Genomic DNA, 12,517 nt, shown 5'->3' on the forward strand with positions numbered 1-12,517 from the left:
GTGGAATTTTTAACGGACTATGATGCTGAGAGTGTTTTAGAATTCATCGCTCAATCACCAGTAAACAAATCCCCTGGACCAGACGGTCTTCCTGAAGAGTTATTACAAGCTCTGGCATTATTGGCCACGTATTCACAGGTATATTAAATGAAATCATTCGTGGACATGAAGTATCTGATAAGCTGAAAGAGGATAAAGTAGTACTCATACCGAAACAGCGAGGTCATTACACTGTTGACAACTTCCGGCCCATGACGTTATTAAATTTTGATTATAAAACTATAGCCAGGGCAATTAAAAGTAGACTGACGCCTACAGCAAAAAAATTCATCCACCACCACCAGTCGTGTCTTCCAGGCAGGACTATAATAACCGAGACGGCAGAAATCAGGGATATCGTATCGATCCCTGCATTAACATTGTTTGTTGATTTTTCTAAATCTTTTAATAGAGTAAATGAAAAATGGTTCAAATGGCTCTGAGCACTATGGGACTTAACATCTGAGGTCCTCAGTCCCCCAGAACTTAGAACTACTTAAACCTAACTAACCTAAGGACATCACACACATCCATGCTCGAGGCAGGATTCGAACCTGCGACCGTAGCACTCGCGCAGCTCCAGATTGAAGCGCCTAGAACCGCTCGGCCACCGCGGCCGGCGATAGAGTAAATCATCCCTACCTTCTGCGAGTGATTCAACGCATTGGTCTGGCCGACAAAGCAGTTCAAGTACTTCACCACATTACCACGGGTATTACAGTCATGATTGCCGTAAACGGACAACTGACGAAACTCATAGCACTCAGAAGCCGGCGGCTGTGGCCGAGTGGTTCTAGTCGCTTCAGTCCGGAACCGCGCTGCTGCTACCGTCGCAGGTTCGAATCCTGCCTCGGAAATGGTTGTGTGTGATGTCCTTAGGTTATTTAGGTTTAAGTAGTCCTAACGCTAGGGTACTCATGACCTCAGATGTTAAGTCCCATAGTGCTCAGAGCCACTTTATTTTGAATCACTAATAAGAGGGGTCCTACAAGGAAGCCCACTCTCAATGATGCTCTTCGCCTTTTCTTTAGAACCTTTCCTCATCAGAACGCAGCGTAGCTAAACGGGCCTATCTTTATTGGGTACATCTTTCGCTGTGACTGCGTATGCCGATGATGTTGCGGTCCTGATACGCAGTGACGACGTAGTAGCATCTACTAAAAGGGAGATTGACAAGTACTGTACTTCATCGGGTGGGCAAATAAATGAAGGGAAAAGTAAGTTAATTCCCTTGCGAGGGATTGACAAATTGCCCAACTCATGGGCCCAGAAAGTTGAGAATCATAAAACACTTGGTATTACCATTGATTGATACCCACTAAAGATGGCGGCCGCAAATTGGAAAGGGAAAACCACAAGCATGCAGGGTCTCCTCGTAAAAATCAACTGGTGGGTCGTATCATTGCTTGAAAAAATTAAGACTTAATATATGCATGTTTTCAAAAGCTTATTACATGGCGCAAATATTCCTTGTGTCCAAATTACAGGCCAGGAAGATGTTACAAAATGGCTCTGAGCACCATGCGACTTAACTGCTGAGGTCATCAGTCGCCTAGAACCTAGAACTACTTAAACCCAACTAACCTAAGGATATCACATACGTCCATGCCCGAGGCAAGATTCGAACCTGCGACCGTAGCGGTCGCTCGGTTCCAGACTGTAGCGCCTAGAACCGCACGGCCACTCCGGAGGGCTAAGATGTTACAACTAGCAACCAGATTCGTGCGGAAAGGAAATATCTTTAAGCTGACGCCCAGAACCCTCACCAAATCCAGATCAGAAGGTGGATTAGAGCTGACTGACATTCAAATTAAGGCCACTGCTCTGTTCCTGAAACGCACCTCACAAATCATATATAGTACTCCCCGAAACATAACTGCAAAGCTCTTCCAGATAATCCGTCTGGACCGTATAACGGCGCCAGTCGGCATACACCAAATACCTTTCGAACTCAAGCATGCCTGTGAATTTTACATTGAATCAAGTTATGTAGGCGAAGCTCTCTTGCGGAGACCCCATGTCAATGCTAATGACATAATGCAGAATCTGCGTAGGAGGACTAATCCCTGCACCGTTGAAACCAAGTATCCATGTTGTCACTTGAGGGCAATTTGGAAGAATATCGGCCTGAATATATACAGACTGGAAGTAGCCTCAACGTGGTACCAAGTGGTTCACAAAACGGTCGCCACGAATTAAAAATTCTATGAACACACACCACTGACAAATGTCAGACGTGTGGTCTCGTTGACACGTTGTTACACCGCTTCACGCGCTGCGCTCATCTGCACAGTTGGCGATGTGTGGAACTAAAACTTGCCCTCCTCTCTAGGAGCTCGGTCTCCAACTACAACCCTGCGACACTCACGAATCCAGAAGAGCACTTCTACCCAACTAAGAAGAACAATATGGTGATGTGGCTCCTTGCAAATTATGTAGATTACACAGCCATAAGACAAAAGATCACTTCGTCAGTTCTATGACTTATTTGCAGACAGCATACTGGAGGGTAGAACAGCTCCAGAACCTGTAACCGGTCAATGTCATTCAATACGATCACGACGACACCCTTCGATCGACGTTAACACTCGTGTCACTCGCCGTCATACATGGCAGTGGACGTTTGAAAATACGTGACGCTAGCTCAATGGTCAATTGATTTAAATTTATTTCCCGACTGACCCTTAATTCAATTGCTGCCACGGGGGTGAGGCGAAAGAACACATCCTGGTGGCACCAGCATTATGCGTATTTAGGTGTTCAATTTATCTGAATGGTTTGCAATGTTCCAGCGATTCTATTCGAACTCTATGCTGATATACCGACAAGGACCATTTTCGCAGATAAACATGCAAGTACGTAATGGATGTTCAGTTTCTCACTATATTTCGTCGGTCTCACATTATACATCCGCTGTAAGAACAATTTCACGCATTTACATTTTTGGTGTCCCGCAATATTGGTTGGCTAAATATTATGACGATATGTTGCGTACAACATCCACAGATTTTGTTTATCATGTAGTCAAGACTACGTAATGAAGCCAAAACCGTGCATAAAATTGAAATGTGTTTATTAACACTTCTCTTTTCACTAAATATGAATCGGAACTGGAGGTGATCCTATCCTTTTTTAAGTATTTCAGGTCCGCGTTAGTTAATATCTGGTAGTTAATAAGCTAACTTTTTTATGCTGGCGCGTTGTTTGTATCAGTTACCCCCGCAACCGTCCAAGGATAAGTTTCTATTAATGTTCCGCGCACACGCGTTTCACCATTTTATAAAATGCAGAATTACGTAAACTATAGCTTTCCGTTGCGCACAACTTTCGTGGGTTCCACCACCATAATAGTTTCCCAAGATTTTTTCCCAGCTAACACAAAGTTCGAATTATGTTGTCGGATTCATTTTCACGCCACCCGACAAACGTCTCTAATCACTTCGTCACACGTAATGTATTTTAAACGTGCTTTAAGAGTCTAAATAATCTTAACGAATTTCGCAGTCGTGTACCACTTTTTCATCGACTAGCCCGATCGCGATAACTGAAGGTAGAGAGCTCAATATGTGTTACATGTTCTTTCATATGTATTAAAAACAAACGTGCCCCTATATCTTTCTATCCCGCTTTGTCTTTGCTACTTTGCTTTTTATTACTTTTCATTATATTCATCTACATGACTACTCTGCAATTCACATTTAAGTGCTTGGCAGAGGGTTCATCGAACCACAATCATACTATCTCTCTACTATTCCACTCCCGAACAGCGAGCGGGAAAAACGAACACCTAAACCTTTCTGTTCGAGCTCTGATTTCTCTTATTTTATTTTGATGATCATTCCTACCTATGTAGGTTGGGCTCAACAAAATATTTTCGCATTCGGAAGAGAAAGTTGGTGACTGAAATTTCGTAAAAAGGTCTCGCCGCGAAGAAAAACGTCTATGCTGTAATGACTTACATCCCAACTCGTGTATCATATCTGCCACACTCTCTCGCCTATAACGCGATAATACAAAACGAGCTGCCCTTTTTTGCACCCTTTCGATGTCCTCCGTCAATCCCACCTGGTAAGGATCCCACACCGCGCAGCAATATTCTAACAGAGGACGAACGAGTGTAGTGTAAGCTGTCTCTTTAGTGGACTTGTTGCATCTTCTAAGTGTCCTGCCAATGAAACGCAACCTTTGGCTCGCCTTCCCGACAATATTATCTATGTGGTCCTTCCAACTGCAGTTGTTCGTAATTTTAACACCCAGGTACTTAGTTGACTTGACAGCCTTGAGAATTGTACTATTTATCGAGTAATCGAATTCCAACGGATTTCTTTTGGAACTCATGTGGATCATCTCACACTTTTCGTTATTTAGCGTCAACTGCCACCTGACACACCATACAGCAATCTTTTCTAAATCGCTTTGCAGCTGATACTGGTCTTCGGATGACCTTACTAGACGGTAAATTACAGCATCATCTGCGAAGGGGTCTAAGAGAACTGAACAGATTGTCACCCAGGTCATTTATATAGATCAGGAACAGTAGAGGTCCCAGGACACTTCCCTCGGGAACACCTGATATCACTTCAGTTTTACTCGATGATTTGCCGTCTATTACTACGAACTGCGACCTTCCTTACAGGAAATCACGAATCCAGTCGCACAACTGAGACGATACCCCATAGCTCCGCAGCTTGATTAGAAGTCGCTTGTGAGGAACGGTGTCAAAAGCTTTCCGGAAATCTAGAAATACGGAATCAACTTGAGATCCCCTGTCGATAGCGGCCATTACTTCGTGCGAATAAAGAGCTAGCTGCGTTGCACAAGAGCGATGTTTTCTGAAGCCATGCTGATTATGTGTCAATAGATCGTTCCCTTCGAGGTGATTCATAATGTTTGAATACAGTATATGCTCCAAAACCCTACTGCAAACCGACGTCAATGATATAGGTCTGTAGTTAAATGGATTACTCCTACTACCCTTCTTGAACACTGGTGCGACCTGCGCAATTTTCCAATCTGTAGGTACAGATCTATCGGTGAGCGAGCGATTGTATATGAGTGCTAAGTAGGGAGCCATAGTATCAGCGTAATCTGAAAGGAACCTAATCGGTATACAATCTGGACCTGAAGACTTGCCCGTATCAAGCGATTTGAGTTGCTTCGCAACCCCTAAGGTATCTACTTCTAAGAAACTCATGCTAGCAAATGTTCGTGTTTCAAATTCTGGAATATTCCATTCGTCTTCCGTGGTGAAGGAATTTCGGAAAACTGCGTTTAATAACTCCGCTTTAGCGGCACAGTCGTCGATAACAGTACCATCGGCACTGCGCAGCGAAGGTATTGACTGCGTCTTTGCCGCTTGTGTACTTTACATACAACCAGAATTTCTTCGGATTTTCTACCAAATTTCGAGACTGTTTCGTTGTGGAAGGCTTCTAGTGGCACTTTATCCGCTTTTTTAAATAAAATTATTTTGCGTTTGTTTCTGATGGATTTGGAAGAAATGGTATTGAGCCCAGCTACAATGACCTTGTGATCACTAATCCCTGTATCAGTCATGATGCTCTCTATCAGCTCTGGATTGTTTGTGGCCAAGAGGTCAAGTGTGTTTTCGCAACCATTTACAATTCGCGTGGGTTCGTGGACTAACTGCTCGAAATAATTTTCGGAGAATGCATTTAGGACAATCTCTGAAGACGTTTTCTGCCTACCACCGGTTTTGAACAAGTATTTTTGCCAACATACCGAGGGTAGGTTGAAGTCCCCACCAACTATAACCGTATGAGTGGGGTATTTATTTGTTACGAGACTCAAACTTCCTCTGAACTGTTCCGCAACTGTATCATCGGAGTGTGGGGGTCGGTAGAAGGAGCCAATTATTAACTTAATTCGGCTGTTAAGTATAACCTCCACCCACACCAATTCGCACGGAGTATCTACTTCGACTTCACTACAAGATAAACCACTACTGACAGACACAAACACTCCTGCACCAATTCTGCCTAATCTATCTTTCCTGAACACCGTCTGAGACTTCGTAAAAATTTCTGCAGAACTTATTTCAGGCTATAGCCAGCTTTCTGTACCTATAACGATATCAGCTTCTGTGCTTTCTATTAGCGCTTGAAGCTCAGGGACTTTTCCAGCGCAACTACAACAATTTACAACTATAATTCCGACTGTTCCTTGATCCAAGCACGTCCTGTAATTGCCAAGCACCCTTTGACATTGCAGCCCATCCCGCACTTTCCCGAGGCCTTCTAACCTAAAAAACCGCCCAGTCCACGCCACACAGCCTCCGCTACCCGTGTAGCCGCCAGCTGAGTGTAGTGAACTCCTGACCTATTCAGCGGAACCCGAAACCCCACCACCCTATGGCGCAAGTCAAGGAATCTGCAGCCAATACGGTCTGCACCAAAGGTCCGCAGTCGGTTCTGTCAACGATGCTGCAGATGGTGAGCTCTGACTTCATCTCGTAAGCAAGACCGGCAGCCTTCACCAAATCAGATAGCCGCTGGAATCCAGAGAGAATTTTCTCAGGTCCAAAGCGACACGTCATTAGTGCCGACATGTGCCACCACCTGCAGCTGGCTGCACCCTTTGCTTTTCATGGCATCCGGAAGGACCCTTTCCACATCAGGAATGACTCCTCCCGGAATGCACACTGGATTTCTTCCCCTCCTTAGCCGCCGTATCCCTAAAGGGCCCCTTTACACGCCTAACATTGGAGCTCCCAACTACCAGTAAGCCCACCCTCTGCGATTGCCCGGACCTTGATGGCTGAGAGTGATCCTCTGAAACAGGACAGGCAGCTGCATCTGGCTCAGCCAGAGACAGTGCCTGAAACCGGTTTGTCAGACGCACCGGGGAGGCTTTCTGATCAGCCTCCGGGAACGCCTTTCGCTGCCTGCCACGCCTTGGAACGACCTCCCAATCAACCACAGGCGAGGGCTCAGCCCCACTGCGGGCAGCAACCGGGGCAACCACAGCGGCAGACCGATCTGGGGACAGACGGGACGAGGTTGACATCCCCGTGATACCCGAGTCCGGCTCCCCACAGTGGTGCCCATTGGCAACAGCCTCAAGCTGCGCGACCGAAGTCAGCGCCGATTGCAGCTGTGAGCGAAGGGATGCCAAGTCAGCCCTCATCCGAACACAGCAATCGCAGTCCCTGTCCATTCTAATCGATGTTTAACAACAGTTACCGAAACACGAGTCCGTGCCTAGATAACGCAAGCGGAACACGAAAAGAATGTATCAACTAACCTGTACAAATGCCTAACGACTGCGCTACAATCTGCTGAATTTACGATTACAGTAACTAAAACTCGAAATTGCACCTCCTATACGAAACTGACACGCAATTTAAATAAGAATCTACGAAGTAAACACTAAAGCGCGATGCTAGAACTGTCAAGTACTATAATACGCCTGAAATATATGAATTAAACAATGCAAGTACCCAAAAACACGCAAAGAAATTAATTAAACTATCTAACAAATAAGTAAGCTAGGGTTATACAACTTGCTGCTGCAGCTACTTATCCAACGGCGGCAGGGAGCACAATGACTGTGACCAACCGACACTGGCTGTTCACAACTTATTAATACTGAGCAGTTACTAAAGTTTCATATTACTTTCCCCTTTTTAATAGTTCCAAAATAAATTCTATATATCCCCCATTTTAATTAATATGATGCTAATGGACACGCCTGCACGCAAAGTACCGTTATAAACCATAAACTTTTGGAAATATGATGGATGTAATATCTGAAAAGCAGTCAAAAAGGCCGTGTGCCTAGCAATACATTGCCTTGAGAATACTTTACTTTCTGTGTCAACGAACGCCATAGATTTCCGTTCCTTTTCTTGCGGAAGAAAATTTTACTTTTGTTTACGAAGAAGATCTGTCAATATTTTATTTTATTTTGATTTTTCACGCATGGACCAATGTTCAAAAACGGTCACGCACTCTCACCTCATTGGAAGCGGCAATTGTTATTTACTTGCTCGGAAAAAGGTTGGTAAAATGGTGTAACGGTAAAAATACTGTAACAGTAAAAAAGTTGATAGTTAAAAAGTGACCAAGTTACCTGGCTTTCACCCAGGAGGTCCGGGTGCGATTCCCTGTACCGGAATGGAATTGTTTCCGAACTAACCACGATAAGTTTTGACCCTGCGAAGTGCTGTTTCACGCCCTCCTCGCATTATAGCTACTGGTTAGTAAATGTCAGCCGAAAACAGTCGAGAGAAACGGGCACACAATGAAATTACTACGAGCAGCGGAATAAAGGGAGAAAAGACGCTGGTCCACTATTGGACTGCTACCATAGAAATGTTGCATGGCAATACGCAACGTGATACCAGCGTAGCGATGAAGCATTGTGTGCAGCGCGATTCGGTCAGGGAGACTGTCGCCACGTTTTGCCTCTCGGTACGCTATGTCTTAAAACTGAAATATCTTAGCTACCAATAATGGTTATTCCTTCTAACGGAAGCTAGAAGTGTCTGCATACGATATGTGGTAGAACTGACGGGACAAGTTAATTTAAAGAAAACGATTAAACCAATTCTATTAGATGTTAGAGAAATATATCAAGACATTTTCTTCTGATAAAGGTTGCCTTAAAACTAACCTATCTCGCAAAAGTGTGATCTAATTTAGTAATTTCTCCCTTTTCGATATGTCGAAACTGGAAATTCGTTCGTTGATCTGTAAGACGCCCTGCTAAACCCGCAAGACAGGACGGGCAGTTTAAATTGCGGAAAGGGGCCAAAATAAGCGGCTGTCAGCTACACTCTAACTTTTTTTTTGGTTTTAACCAAACAGTACTAGAGCCAAGGAAATTTAAAAAGACATAGCATTTTTTTTGGAACTTCATTACCGGCTGAATACGCCATACAATCTCATGCCTTAAGGGCAAGACCACTTTAATTTAAAATCAGCTGAAAGCCAATAACTTAAAACTCAAACCAAAATCAGAAATTTAAAAGGTGAAAGACATTATCTATAATCAGTCCTTTCAGTTAAGCTGAAGGCCCAAACCATCTGACACCTTAAGAGCAAAATAACTAATCTAAAAATCGGCTGCAGGTCCATCACTTAAGACTCAAACCAAAATAAATTTTTGGAAGGCCAAAGGCCTTCCCTTAAAACAGTTCTTCAAATTAGGCTGAAGGCCCAAACAATGTTACGCCTTAATGGGAAAACAACCTTAATTTAAAAATCGGCTAGAAGCCTTAAAAATACAGACAACAAGAACAAATAAAAAGACAGTACACCCAACGGCGCTCAGAAGTTTTCGAGGGTCGGCGTGGAATCCAAACACTAGCGCTCGCTTAGGTGAGAAAGGCAGTCGGCCCAACCATTCTCGATCCGACGACAAACCAACTGAAAGTCAGTCAACGGACCCACCGACAAGGTAACTTCCGCTCCACCCGACCAGCACACAACAGCGAGTTCAATGGAACAACGTTCAAAGTATTGGCGCCCACAACCAATTATTCATTGAGCTGTCAAACTACACAACGTGCTGGACAGCGACGACACGATGAGGAAAATACACTGCCCGAATTTACGTCAACGGCTAGGGCAGGTAAACTTAACGTTAACGGTCACAAGGTAGAAGATTCCGCTGGTGCACATCAATTCAAAATAACCAAGTACATTTAAACTCCACCAGAGTGTGGCTAAAATTTGCCAACTTGAAAACACACGTTGGTGGTCGCGGGAATGTCCCAACAGCCAACAACGAAATCCAAACGCCACAATGTGAACAGTCGTGACTTGCTGGTAGGTTAAGTCAAAACTCAACTTTCGTGTCCAGAATCGGTGAGCCACGGACCTAGTAGCAATGGGAACAGCACCACACACACACCAACCGCGTGTGGACGCCGCCTGCGGCCTCGGCCAAACTACGCGCCGCGGAAATTTCCTCGCTGCTCCACGCCAACCGACCAGCCACCCCAGGCCCGGAAACGGTGAAGGGGCCAAACATACGTCGGCCGATGAGACGACCAACCGAACGACCAACCAACGGTCTTCCCGCTCCGTCGGACGGTTGATGTGTGTCGCCAGCGGTCGGCGAGCACTGGGTCTCGGCGCCTCACCGGCGCTCCGTCCCCGACTGCACTGCTGGTACGTCCGCAACTGCCTGCCAGACACACGACGACCCCGAAATATTATCGGTCGCTCCAGAGATGATACGACAATGCACTTATCGATACGCGCTGCTGCTGCCGCTCACGGACAAGTAAGGCAGCAAGTTAGTGACGCCATTAAATGGAATAAGAAAACGAGGCGGCAGTAGCGTAATAGAAGATGACAATCAGTAAATGGCATGAACACGAGCCGTGCACAGCTCATTCTGTATCATGCTTTCCGACATGGAGTAACAACAATCAAAGAAATTGTAAGAAGAGTATGTTCATCAGTCTGGATTATCTTAAAAGATGAATGTTTGTCAGAACTGACCAAAAACTACTGGCTCCAAATAGCAAAAGAGTTTGAAACCAAGGCCAATTATACCAAACTGTCTCGGCGCCATTGATGGAAAGAATGTGCGACTGGTGAAACCAGCAAACAGTGCATCAATTTTCTTCAACTATAAGAAATATTTCTCTACTGTATCAATGACCGTTTGTGATGCAAACTATAAATTTTTCGCTGTAGATGTGCTGTCGTATGGTAAATGTCCTGGCTCAAAGATATTTCAACAATCAGTGTTCTGTAAGCGAATACTGTCTAACAACTTGGACATTCCGGAAGACAAACACATTTCAGACATAAACAACACGCCACTGCGATATGTATTTGTTACTGACGACACATTTTCGCAGTAACACAAAATTGTGTGTCCCTACGTAGATCTGCGACTTGATACAAAGAAACAAAAGTATTCAACTATCTTCATTCTAGAGCAAGATGTTTCGTGGAGTGCACGTTCAAGATAATGGCAAGTAAGTTCAATGGTTCAAATGGCTCTGAGCACTATGGGACTTAACATCTATGGTCATCAGTCCCCTAGAACTTAGAACTACTTAAACCGAACTAACCTAAAGACATCACACAACACCCAGCCATCACGAGGCAGAGAAAATCCCTGACCTCGCCGGGAATCGAACCCGGGAACCCGGACGTGGGAAGCGAGAACGCTACCGCACGACCACCAGATGCGGGCGGCAAGTAAGTGGAGGATCTTTCACAGTCCCTTGCAAGTGGACGTTCTTTTCGCTATAGACATTGTTAAGGCATGTTGTGTTCTACACAACAATGTGATGGTGTTCAGTATTTAGATACACTATATGGATATTCTTCAGTTCATGAAGATATTTCACAACAAATGCGTAGGCGTGCATTCAGTTCACACTACAGAAAATGGCTCTGAGCACTATGGGACTTAACATCTGTGGTCATCAGTCCCCTAGATCTTAGAACTACTTAAACCTAACTAACCTAAGAACATCACACACATCCATGTCCGAGGCAGGATTCGAACCTGCGACCGTAGCATCAGACTACAGAAACGGTTTTGCCGATTACTTTGTACATGAAGGCTCTCTGCCATGGTAGTGGGATGACATTCACCGTAGTCTGAATTATATGCAATGTGGTGTTAGTAAAGGTAAATAGAAGTAATAGAACTTACACGACGTGTTTTGTTCCTGCAGTGCTGCACATTCTCTGCCCCCGAATATCGTAGTCACTTCCTCCCCCATTCTCTTTTTCACATTTTTGTCGGTACATCTTCAGATGACAAGTCTCACGAAGGAGGCCTTTCCCTTATGTTTATAATAAATTTCTCCGTATCAATGTCCACGATGACAGAGAGATCCTTCTGCGGACATGCAGCAGCAAACAAATAACAGAATGTAAAATATCTTCACAGCTGGAACCTACAGAGTAGAAATATCTCTGGAGTGAGCATTGCGTCCTGTGCATGTCGTCTGCATTAAACCGGAATTGTCACGTGATCTAGGGACGACGTCGATTGTTTAACGGCAATTCGCGTCCGCCATCAGGTGACTTCACCTCTCGTCACATTGTGGGGCGGCGAAGAAGTTGTCGAATGAGTTGTCTGAATGTTCATTTCACGTAACAGACTATTGCCTATGCAACATATGTGGGACGGCGAAGAAGTCGTTGTTTAATGTTGAATGAAAGTTGAACATTGCCACCTTAAATCACGCGAGCCTGGCAACTAATTTGGTGGCCAGTCAGAAAGCGAAGGGAAACTTACTGACCTTAGTTCCCAGTCTGCACGGCCACATTCCTGTACAGCCCAGCTAAACGAAAAATATCCATAGTTCTTCACGGGATTAGGGCTGCTTCAATAAAATTTAAAGTTCCAAACAAGATTTTATTATCTTAAAGGCTCACACAAATTACTCGAAACTTCTGAAAATGCTAAAGACATTAAATATTGTTAATTCAGCCAATCGTTTAATAGTTCAGAGGCGACTTCTACAGCAAGTTCCTCC

The sequence above is a fragment of the Schistocerca gregaria genome, chromosome 2, assembly GCF_023897955.1.
Source record: "Schistocerca gregaria isolate iqSchGreg1 chromosome 2, iqSchGreg1.2, whole genome shotgun sequence".
Taxonomy (NCBI): Eukaryota; Metazoa; Arthropoda; class Insecta; order Orthoptera; family Acrididae; genus Schistocerca; species Schistocerca gregaria.